Below are 12,694 nucleotides of genomic sequence, written 5' to 3'. Positions count from 1 at the left end.
TGGTTCCAGAGTGGACAAAGGAATTGCTGCCAAGTTCCAGTGAAGCTGTTGAAGCTCCATTGAAGGGCGGTAAAGAGCAAGGAGTGTGGTTTGCAGACGAGGTTGAAGCGGTGAAGCTAGAGGAGATTCCTGAGCTTGAAACCGAAGAAGAGACGGTGTCGAGTGATAGTAGCTCTATGGATATAGACACGAGTTGGGAGACCGAGTCATCCCAATCCAGGTATGATGAGTTCGACCTCTTACATGTGAGTGGAGAGGCAGTGAAAGTGTGCGTGGAGCAGCATGAAGTGCAAGCCGAAGTGCTTAGTGAAGACCAAATGGAGCAGTCTAGCCCTACAGGTGGTGAAGAGCAGGTAAAACTGGTGTGCAGTGCCTTGCTAATGGCCATGTTGATGAAGATAGCAATAGAATATGCCATAGTGGGGCAACAAGTGCAAAGTTTTGATAAAAGGTGTGAAGCAGTTGTACCTATGGAAGAGGACGAGGAGGATGTGATAAAGAACGAGTTTCTCTCTTCCTTGGCAGAGCTTGAGGATGCAGTGGTAGAAGAGGAGGTAATTGCAGCGGACAAGCAAGCGGTGCTTATTGACCTTGAAGGACCTCAATAAACTTACCCGATGTTACATGAGCATCCATGACAAAATACTTGTCATCGGCAGGGTCCATTATACTGTTATCCTCTTGTAGATTTTGAGCAACTATAGCGAGGTAGTAGTCCTCTCTCTAGTCAAATAGTTCCATGATGTCATTAAGCATTACATAATGATAATCATGGATGGGGACCGTAGGGAACACATTTGTTGGCAAAGCTCCCTTTGGCAACTGGACACCTCATTAGAAAAAATATGAACCCTCTAGAGGCCATTTGGGACTAAGGTTATTTAGAGGCCAACTAATAGGAAGTGGGTGGTGGACACACTCTATACCCTCAAAAAAGTAAGGAAACAAGGTAGCCTTACACCTCTTAATGGCCTCTTACGTAGTGAGAAGGTAAAGGAGGTGGCTAGGGGAAAGGGATTTGGGGGGGAGGGGGGGGGGGGGGGAGACCACTTTGACCTCTTTTTGCCCACTTTTTAGCCCGGATTTAAATACACTAAAAATTTCAAATTTCAAGTTTTCCCTCCTTAAAGGTCCCCAAACTTATTTCATGGTCAAAAACGTATTTTTGACCTCAAAAAGTAAAAAACGTGCATTAAAAAATCCAAAATTTTGAATCTTTTCAAAAAAGTTCGAAACATCATTTTTCACCCTCCAAAGTCTTTCCAAATCTATTCTATAGCTAAAAAGTAATTTTCTCTCTCGACAAACTCTTTTTTAAGCTCTCCATTGCTGCAACAACCACATGCATCCCCTATAGTCCAGCATTATCTCTCTGCTAGCTTTCTCACCTCCATTGTAGCACCAAGCAAAGCTCCTCCCCCATCTCTTCCCCTTGCCCACCACATAGTTTCACACCAAGCTAGCTCCTCTTCCTTCTCTCACCTCCATTACACCATGAAACAAGATTCTACTCCTTCTACTTTCATTCACTCATACTATATGGAAACCTCTACTCCTGAAGATGGCAAAAGTATGATCTCACACGACTTGCATACCACAACAATAGAAGGTGTGAATAGTGTGTGGGCATTGCAAGGGTTCATCTCCAACATAAAGATAGAATGGTAAGAAAACTACCCTTGTAGCTTACATTAAGAGCTTAACATCATCTCCATCTTTAAGTTTATCATGCTAGAAATAATAAACCTCTTTATGGATTTCAAAGTTTAGGCTTCACAACTCATAACACAGGGTGGTGCTATTTTGTTGATGGCTTTGGTGCGCCATCCATAGTTGTGTAGTATGTGATTGAATCTGACAATGCAAGTAAGTTGTCTTATCTACAAAGAGTCATCAAAGATTTTTCTTATAATTTATTCTTTGTATAGTTGTCATTAGATTATTAGAATGATATGATTTTGTATAAGCTCACATAATCTGTTGTTTATTTACAGAGTCAACTGCTTTTCAGAGGACATGAGCAAGCAACCATGTGTAGAGATGAAAATCACTTTATTTTTGGTCCGTGAGGAATCTTGAGTCACTACCATGTTAGAGGATTTTGATAAGAATAGTAGAATTTTTGTAGAATCTTGAACCAATAGGTACTCTATAGGATCTCTTAGAAAAGCCATCCATATAGTAATACTATCTTCCCTAGTGTCATAGACACACAAATACTCAAGTGTATATGAATCTCTAGATAAGGAAGACAAATATTTGTAAGAGAAGATTAACAACAACAACATTGTCTCCGTTTGTAATAATTTTTATGAGATTGGATTCCTCTATAAATGCAATATAAATATGTTTTTTGCTAAATGATGTCGTATTGAGTGAGAGTGATTAATTAGATTACTGGAGTTTCATACAAATTTGAGAAATATTGTTGACCTTTATGGATATTTTGATTTGCCTGTAAGATGTTTCAAGTCTCAAGTCTTAATCTCCACCATGAAGAAATTCAAGCAATATTTTGATTTCAGTTTATTCATTAATGGTTATTCTTATTAAAGTGGATCATAACCTTTGTCAAGATGTTCTCATTTGGGGATGTTGAATATATATCATTAGCAACATTTCACAAGATGAGAAAGCTAAATTCTTGCTTTCCAACATGTTATTGTTTCCATACTATGCCTATGCCAAGCTTGACTTAGAGAAATGACAACTTGAGATGGAGGTGTCGATGTGTAGGGGTGACTTATTATTGACTCGTGTTTCATCATACATATATTGTAAAGCCTTTGAGTTTCCACCTTTCTGAGTAGGATGACAAGTTTTGGGTATCAAATCTTCTTAAATATCCCTATTCATAAGCTATTGGTAGCTATTTATTTGGTATTGCTAAAGATGATACCAATAGCTATTACCTTGTGAACTTAACTATTAAATTGTGGATTTGATTTTTACTATGTAGCTCATTTGGATAGAGAAAGTGTAAACATAGATTATAGATACATGCATTGTTAGCATAGAAGATATATACCACTCGAGCCTATGTAAACTGCTAATCAAGAAACCTTGGTTGGATACTATAACAATAGGGGTCACATGTTATTTCAAATACAAAAGAAATGGCTTAACCAAAACATTCTTGAGAACATGAGTGGACACAAAGAAGTAAAAATTGGCTCCTTGTTTGGTCGATTTCTAGTGTTGAATGTTTAGTGCACCGAATTTGTGAGACCTTTGACCCGGGGAGCTCACTAAAGTATATGTAACATAGCACATGTGTTCAACAGAAGGGATTTTATATTCTTGTAAAGTTACAAAAACATGTGTAGATAAGGCCTATAAGGGGTACTTTTAATCCATTCTGGTGAACACACATGATATAGAAAAATAAATCTACATGGTGAATGTTCCAGACCTTTGAGCACAAAGAAAAAGGGGCGAGGGTGGGGGGGAGTTTGCTCTGATTACATCAAGAACTGCACCTCTATCTCATGGCCATGCATTAAAAAAAGCCCCTATTTGTCATTATAAGGCCCTAGGGGGGAGCTCTTGCTCTTCGTACATCTAACTTACATCCTTATATCATGCTCATACACAATAATTTTATAAATTTTTGCCATGTAAAGGCCCCCAGGGCCCTCAACAAGAGTGGCCACAAGGGTGTGCGAAATGCCCATCTAGGACTTTTGGATGGGCATTTCGTGCGCCCTTGTGAACACTTTCTTTTTTATATGATAGGTTTTTAGTGTTGAACTTTTAGGCTGTGATACAAAAAGATCATGTCTTGCTCGGATTCTCCAAAAATCAACGTGTAAGTTGGCAATTTCTAAAAAAATTATGTAAAATAGATATTTCTTACTTTCTCCTGATTTACGAGCTCCAACGAGTATTAAAACCATGGAATCTGAAAATACTCAAAGAGCCAATGTTTTTTATTGTGTTAAGGACTATATTTTCTACATACAAAACTTTCCCAAAAATCTCACCCTAACACCTTCAAAAATGGCTTCCAAGGAGTGCCCTCGGTCAAGATTTGAAACGGAAGAAAAACAATCAGAATGAACTCCTAAATTGTGTACAAACTTTAAACTCACTAAAATTTTCTTCAAAAAAAGTTATTGCTAAAAATTTGAAAATAGGCTTCCCTTGGACTGAAAGGGTTCAAGGAGAGGTATGGCATTGAGGTTTATTCCGTCAAGATCTCTTGTACTCTATCATATCTTTTCATGTACAATCTTACCAAACAAAAATAAATTTAAACTTTAAATGACTACAAATCATATTTAACTTATGAAACAATCTAAAATATGGTAGACCTAGAGTGCTCTTACACATCAACAAACAAAAAAGTCCAAATTTCTTCTCATTAACTTTGATAAACATACAACTTCCAAGGGGTAGTGCGGTCCTAGTCGGATCCGAGGTGGATTTCATAGCATTGCTCTCTCTGAAATAATCAAGTGCGAGTTGTTATGTAAAGTTGCAGAATTTCAGGTCTACGGCTAGAAATAGCACGAAAAGACTCCAATTCACTCAATCCAACTTGGAATAAGCCTAAGAGTTGTCCGAACCAGTGGGTAAGCTCAAGGACACTTCAAGATAAAAATTACAAGAAGTTGACCAAAACTCAGATTATTTACTTTTTCTTGATATTTTAGGCCAAATTAAGTTCTGACTTGATTTATGGGCTTAAAAAACATCATAAAAGGACTATCTTTGAGAAAATTACAAAAAAGCGCTCATTTCAAGCCTCAAGTTAATAATCGCGATTATTAACTTTTTGCTCTAAATTATCCAAGACTCATATCATCGACTCATTGCATGTGTACAAACAACTTTTGTAAAGGCCCAAGAGATTTGGATCACTAAACTGGCAAAAACCTGGGTAAAAACTAAAGTTTGTACTGAATTTTTGAATCTTGAGTGTGAATTGAGGAACAATTTATCCAAACTTGTTGAAAATTGATTTATAGGCGTATATTGATGTGATAAACATGTGTATATGCTCAGTTGACCAAAAACTTACAAAATTTTGGCAAAAGTAAATAATCGCAATTATTTACTTCTACCCTGTTTTTGAACTTTTTTGACCAAGTTGGCATACCACCAGCTTTACCATGTTGTAATAAGCCCACAAACCAAATTTGGTAAAATTTGGATCACTAGAGTGAAAACTGTGACAAAAATTGCAAAGTTAGTCTGCGGATAGATAATTGATGACCATTTGATCAAAAATTGTCCAAACTTGATGAAAATTGGCTAGTGACCTTAACATAAGGTGCTTAACAGATCTGTATCAAAGTTGGGATAAAAATTTACAAAAAATTGTCAAGAGTAAATAATCGCAATTATTTACATTTGCTTCAAAACTTGGTGATTTTGCAAATTTGAGTATACCACAAGGCCAAGCACATCAATTAGACCCCACAAATCAATTCTGGTGAAATTTGGACCACAAAAGTGAGACTTAAGCCAAATTCTCAAAATCAGAGTCTACGGACACGGAACAGTGGGTAAACTTGATCAAATTCTGTCCAAATTTGTTGAAACTTGCCCAAGGGCTATAACAAGCTGTATACTTTCCAAAACAATCCAAAAAGTGAAAAAAAGTGACAAAAGTAAATAATCACGATTATTTACTTCTGCTATCCAGAGACTTTAAATTTGACTTTTGGTCTTATACAGTGTTAAACCAGCATAATATAAGGCCACAGGGAAATTTTGGGTTCAATCGGATCAAAATTTATACAGATACACTCAGTTTACAGATTGCAGATTAAACCTTTGATTTTGCTAAGCTGAATCTAAAAGTCAAAATTTTGACTTCCATAGCACGAATTGAAGTGAAATATAGAGACCACTCACTGGAGTTTTAGCTCTATTGTCCTTATAGAAAAATAGCTAATTTGTTAAATTTGTAGAGGAATCAGGTTGCAGATGAGGAATCAGTGGCTTGATAGAAAGTTGCAATTGAATCAAGTGGACATTGACGACAAGTAGAGTATCGACTGAAGAAAGAGTGAATCAAGGCAATTCCTTGCACACAATTCCTGAAGAAGTCTCGGACACTTTTTCAGATTCAACATCCGAAATGTCTTCTTACTCGTCTCACTCTGAAACCGAAACGACAATGCGCTATATGCATATACTCTCTTTTTACAAGACTAATCGTCATGGAGCCCAGGTTTACTTGGATCCTAACGAAGAGTATGCTATTCGTATTAATGATCATGGTATTGAGTTCGAAGAAGAGGTTAGGGCAAACAAACAAGGAAAAATATACATGGATTGAAACGGAACTCAATATGTACAAGTCGAAAACCAGGATGTGATAGACAAATGGGGATTATAAGTAAACACTATAATCCCAGATATTTCAGCAAAAGAAGGAACACCAACCTTGGAATTCGAGGGATACGATCAAGTAGACTTGAAGCCTTTGAAACGGCTTAGTACGGATAATCCTAGGATCGGAATCTATTGTTGAGAAGATAGAAACATAAAAGATCTTTTGTGGACTTATCATGCTAGACTAGGGCACTTAACGGCCATAAAGATCATCTATATCTTCAAAAACAAAGATAAGGGATCTGCGGACCTACCAACTTACTTGTTTAGGGATTGTTATAACAACAACTTTGTTATGATGACTCATGAGGAGGTAGAACAAACCAAATACCAGGGGTATTCCATACAGGATTGGATATTGGGTCAAGGACTGGGTCAAGGACCAGAAACCACTCCAAGAGACGAACATCGTGAGAGATCATCTAAGAGTAATGTGAAGAAACCAAAAACCACCTCATCACGTAGGAAAATGGGTGACACTAAAGCTAGTCCAGGGCTACATGAGTCACTATTTTCGACAGACTGGTTTGAAGGACTCGGAACAGAACCAACTCCTAGAAGACCTGGAGTTGAACCAAATAGGCGTGTCAGATCAGCTGATTTCCAAAAATGGGTCAGAAAATACAGTGGATCAGGGGATCCATATCACTTAGCAATCTTCAAGCAAGTGCTAAGAGCAGAGCGTATATTCAATTTCCATACTCAATTCGAGGGGTTTGGAATGACTTTAGAAGGAAAAGCTTTGACATCGTTCCAAAACATTCCACCAAGGTCAATCATGGATTTGAATACATTAGCTCAAGGATTTATAACTGCTTGTTCTAAAATGGAGATTAAACATAATACGATAGCTCAAATCTACAGCTTCAAACAGAAACATGGTGAGTCTGCTAGGGTTTGTGCAACTTGAATGAAACAATATATTGCGAGATGCCCAGAGATGGAGATACCTGCAGAAGAGCAACTTGTCTCATTGTTTCTGGAGAGACTTCTAAACAAAGAACTTCATGCTATGCTCTATAGTAAAAAGCATACAATCCTAGAGGCGTGTGTGTTGGATGCTATCGACCTAGGAGACAATTGTGAGATTTTCAATGAAGAGGATGTCCCTAAGGATAACCAAATCAAGAAGACAACATCCACAAAACCAGCACAAGTTGGAACGGCTGTTGTGGCACCACTCTCAGCCATAGAAGATATGCTAAAAAGGATGAATGACATGATGAACAATATGCAAAAAGCACATATGAGGGGACCAAGACAAGGGATATACCCACAAGGACAACCAATTAGGCCACAAAAATGGTGTGTAATCAAGGGTAAATGGAACCACGAGACCCACGAGTGCTACTTCAGACCAAAGTATGATGGGAATGTTCAGTACGTGTCCATGAGGCCACAAGGACAACCCATGTACAGATATCATCCTAATATGGCTCAAGTTCAAAGACCACCAATGGGTATGGAGAGACCTCAACCTGTGTTGGGACAACAACCTCCTTATTCAGGACATAATGCGGTGCCTGTAAAGTACATGCACTCAGAAGGAGTCATAGATGAACAAGCATTAGTGCATGTTACAACCTAAGCAGAGTCTAGTCCATCTATAGTAATGGTAGAGGGAGATTAGTATAGTCCACAACCACCACCAATGGAGGAAACCATGACGTATGTTCCACCAGAGCTCGCACCAATGTATTATGTAGCTAATCAAGGTGTCAGACCTCACATGGGAAAACCCATGTTGAAGCCCAGAACAAGAAACTGTCATAACTGTGGTGCTGATGACCATTGGAAGAACGAATGTCCAGAGCCTAACAAAAACCTCACACCAACTGAAGCCTATTGCATACAATGTTGCAAAAAGGGAGGACACTTTTCGGAAGATTGTCCTAAGAATCCTTTGAACAAGGGAAAAACTGTAGTCAACGTAGTCCAAGTGATGCCTAGTAGCTCATCAGAGAGCGAACCGATTGTTCCAATCAAGGTAATCACTAGAGCCCAGGCAAAGAAAAAGAAACAAAATTCCTTTGATGTATCGGAGAACACGAAAGTTTCTTCTCAAAGAATCAAAAGGAGGAGAAGAAAAAGATATGAGGAGAGAAAACAAAAACAATGGGTTGAAAACGAAGAGAAAGCAAAAATTCTAGCCCAAGACAAGTTAAAAGAAACTGGCAGTGAATTCAAGGAAACAACCGTGAAACATGGAGGATCCATTCTGGTTGATAAAATTTTTGAGCCTATCAATGCTGCCTTGGAAGCATACCAAGCCGGACTAAAAGCAGCCCAAAACATGGAGAACAAATGGAAAAACTATCCATCCCCGGACATGGAAGCAGTTAAGCTGGAAGCTTATCAAAATTTGGTAAGAATCACGCAGGAAATGCTGGATAAACAAAAACCCAAGCTTGAAAGTATTGCAAAACCGGAAGAGCTTGCGGTAGAAAAAACGAAAGCAAAATCGGATGTGGTGGCAGAACCCCACCTTGAAACAAATGAACCATAGCTCATAGTGTCGGACAGTGAAGATGCCTTAGACAGAATTCCATTTGTGGAGGAAGACTGGCCAAGACACTTATGGGAAAAGATAAGGGAGATCAATGATGGAAGCCTAACTTTAAAGTCAGCCCCTATAGAGGAAGTCTGGTTAGATAACCTACCATCTGATATGAACATGGATTTACAGTCCTTGTACGGGGATTGCGGATCAGAGGCTTCAGGGATATCTAAACCAATGACATTAAAATCATTACCTTCTTACTTGGGAGATAACAAAGATGAATCTATCATTTGCAAAACCACTCAAGTCAAAAGAGCCAAACAGACCCTGGAAGTGGACAACATTCACTCAATCATGTCTACACCTATCCAATCCACTCTTACTTTGGGAGAACTGTTGAAACTCAGGCCATACTTATGGAATGATTTACAGAAAACCCTAGAGAAGGTGGGTATAATGGGGTTAATCTCTAAGAATCTGGGAAACTCGAAAAATGGAACGGAATACAAAGAGATACGATCAGCTCCTATGAACAAGGTTAGAGAATATTATGAAGGGGAAGTAGGAAACACTACCCTCCCAGTGAAATATAATGACATTGAAACCATGGCAATACTGGATAGTGGAGCGGGCATAGCCATAGCAACTAAAGTAGTATGGGAATCGTGGGGATAGCCAGCCATTAGACAAACGCGAATGAAATTGCAGTTGGCTGAAGGACACATTGGAAGACCACTATGGCTACTAGAAAAAGTGATAGTCAACTCCTGTGGAATTGAATGTCAACACACTTTTTCCATAGTAGAATTTGGGAAAAAAATCAACTATGAAATCATATTGGGAAGACCTTTCATGCGACAGATACAACTTATCCAAGATTGGGGAAATGACTATCTGTACTTGAAGCAAGTGGGATCTATAACAAGGGTCAATCTAAAGGACCACACCTATAGAGACGTCTTAAAAACACCCATCCATGAGTTTGATTCAGTCTCTTCGGTTGAAACTAAACTTCCATCTTGGCTAAACAAAGACACTCCTATTTGGATGTGCGGAGCTTCAGAAAATAGAAGCTTGAGACGAGAGGAATGTATCCTAGAAAGGGGCTGTACAAGCGAAGCCTACATACCTGAACCCTTCCCAGAGAATTTATTCGAACCATTCGAGTGGACTCAAATCTTAGCGACAATGGATGTATGTGTGAATACGTCTATGCCTACTCAATTTTGCAATGAGGATGGCTACGATATAATTCCCATCTAAATGATGTCAGTCCTTAACATTGAAAATAAGGATGAGGAAACAAAGGACTTGATGAAAGCTCAACAAGTCTTATCTGACCTCTATTACAATGCAGCTGATGAGTTGGATGAACACTCAGCTACCTCCAAAGATTCGGGATCCAAAAAAGAGCATACGAGAGCTCAACTACTCTCAAGGGGAAGGGAGGAAAAGTTTTTTGACTTTCCAAACCAGAAATCAAGAAGATAAAAATGGTATAGAAGAAAGAAGGACGCTAAATTTGTGAAATCACGACCTATGCCATCAGTCTCCAATAAAACACAATTCTTGATGTAGATAGATGCTAATGATTGTGTCAAGGACAAAATAACGGGCAGATATCCTTCGAATGGAAACTCAAAAATGTTTCAGACATCGAGAAAAACAAGGAAGGGTACTCAAGAAGAACATGAGGATAAAAAACAACTCATGACGAGAGTCGAGCGGAAAAGAAATATCAAGAGTTGAAAAAAGCTCTAAAGGAGATATACACCATCAAAATGGAAACCACGGAAGACGATGGGAAGGATGGAATGCATGTTCCATCCCATTACAAAAAGTATACTCTCCAAGATCGGAAAACCATAATCAAACAACCTTTTAGGGAACTATGGAAACAAGGCGAGTCTTACGAAGGACCTGAAAACGCTAAAAGGGTAGACTTGGCTGAGCCAGGAGAAGAGCCTAGATCGGCCTACATTGCAAATGACCTAACAGAAGAAGAAGAAAAGCTTTTGCTAAGCTTGTTAAAGGAACACCGAGATATCTTTGCTTGGTCTTACAAGGATCTCAAGGGTGTTGATCCAAAAATCTGTCAACATACTATACCCATGAGAGATGATGCGAAACCAAGTAGACAGAGACCATACACTTATAATGAAACATTTTCCAGGAAGATCAAAGAAGAGATTGAAAAACTAAAGGAAGCTGAATTCATTTACAAAATTGAACACACTGATTGCGTGTCCCCAATTGTGATAGTACCTAAGAAGAATGGGAAATTACGAGTGTGTGTTAATCTCAAAAAAGTGAATGCAGCTACCATTAGAGACAACTTTCCTCTTCTGATAACGGAGCACGTTTTAGAACGAGTGGCAGGGAAAGAAGCTTACAGCTTCCTAGATGGTTTTTTGGGATACAATCAACTTTTGGTTGACCCAAAAGATCAGCACAAAACTGCTTTTGCAACAGAATGGGGTATATTTGCCTATGGGGTTATGCTGTTTGGGTTAACTAATGCTCCAGCCACATTTTAGAGATTGATGAGCCATGCTTTCAAAGAGTATTTTCAGAAATTCTTGGAAGTATACATGGACGATTTATGCATACATTCGTCAATCCGAGCTGATCATTTTGAACACCTCAAAAAGGTATTCGAGAAATGTAGACTTTACAGGATTTGTTTAAACCCTGAAAAGTGCACATTCATGGGAAGACAATGGAAAATCCTTGGACACATAGTGTCTAAAAATGGCATAGCTATTGATATTGAAAAGATTCATGTCATTGTTGATTTGCCTAGACTAACAACAATCAAAGGGGTACAAGCCTTCATGGGACATTGTGGATATTACCGATGGTTCATCTACATGTATGCTATAATTGCAAAACCCATGTATAGATTGATTACGCACTTTGAATGGACCGAGGCATGTCAAGAATCCTTCATGAAGCTTAAGCAAGCTCTCACCTCATCTCCAATATTGAAAGCACCCGATTGCGATAAGATATTCCATGTACACATAGATGCCTCAAATTTTTCTATTGGTTGTATACTAGCCCAACCAGGAGATGGGAAAATTGACTTTCCTATTTCTTATGCTAGCCAACACTTAAATATGGCAGAAAAGAATTACACCACCACTGAAAGAGAAGGACTAGGAGATATATGCCGTTAAAAAGTATAGACATTACCTATTGGCCAACAAGTTTGTGTTCTTTGTGGACCACCAAGCTTTGTTATATTTGGTCAACAAACCATGCAGCACAGGGAGAATAGTGAGATGGTTCATTATTCATCTCGAATTTGATTTCACTGTGGTTGTAAGAAAAGGCACTACACGTCAACGAGCAGATCATTTGTCAAGGATTGTTTCAGGGGAATCACCTAAAGGGGTAGATGATGATCTACCAGATGCCTATTTGTTCTCCGTGGAAATGATACCTAGATGGGCGGAAATAATTGTGTCATTAATGACAATAGATCAAGTGGATTCACCACTCCCTATCACAGTTGATTTAATCAAGCAATCGGCTACGTATCAATTACTACCTGGGAGGCTATATAAAAGAAATCGAGACGGGATATTTCTTTTATGCATTAACCCTGAAGAAAGGGATCAGTACCTAAGTCAAGCACAGGTTACCATAGTAGGACTTCACTTTGCAAAAGACCAAACTATGCAACGAATCTTCAGACTTGGAGTATTTTGGCCGACTATGAGGAGAGATGTTCGATCTTTTGTAAGAGATTTCCCTCAATGTCAGAAACAACAACCCATTCCTCATGTAACATTGTTTCAAATGTCACTTGTTCCTAAGTGGAGTAACTATCTGGTTACTTACTTA

This window comes from Adiantum capillus-veneris, chromosome 18 (assembly GCF_014529385.1).
Source record: "Adiantum capillus-veneris isolate H3 chromosome 18, ASM1452938v2, whole genome shotgun sequence".
Classification (NCBI taxonomy): Eukaryota; Viridiplantae; Streptophyta; class Polypodiopsida; order Polypodiales; family Pteridaceae; genus Adiantum; species Adiantum capillus-veneris.
The sequence above is the reverse complement of the archived record's forward strand: the minus strand, read 5'-3'. Positions refer to the sequence as shown.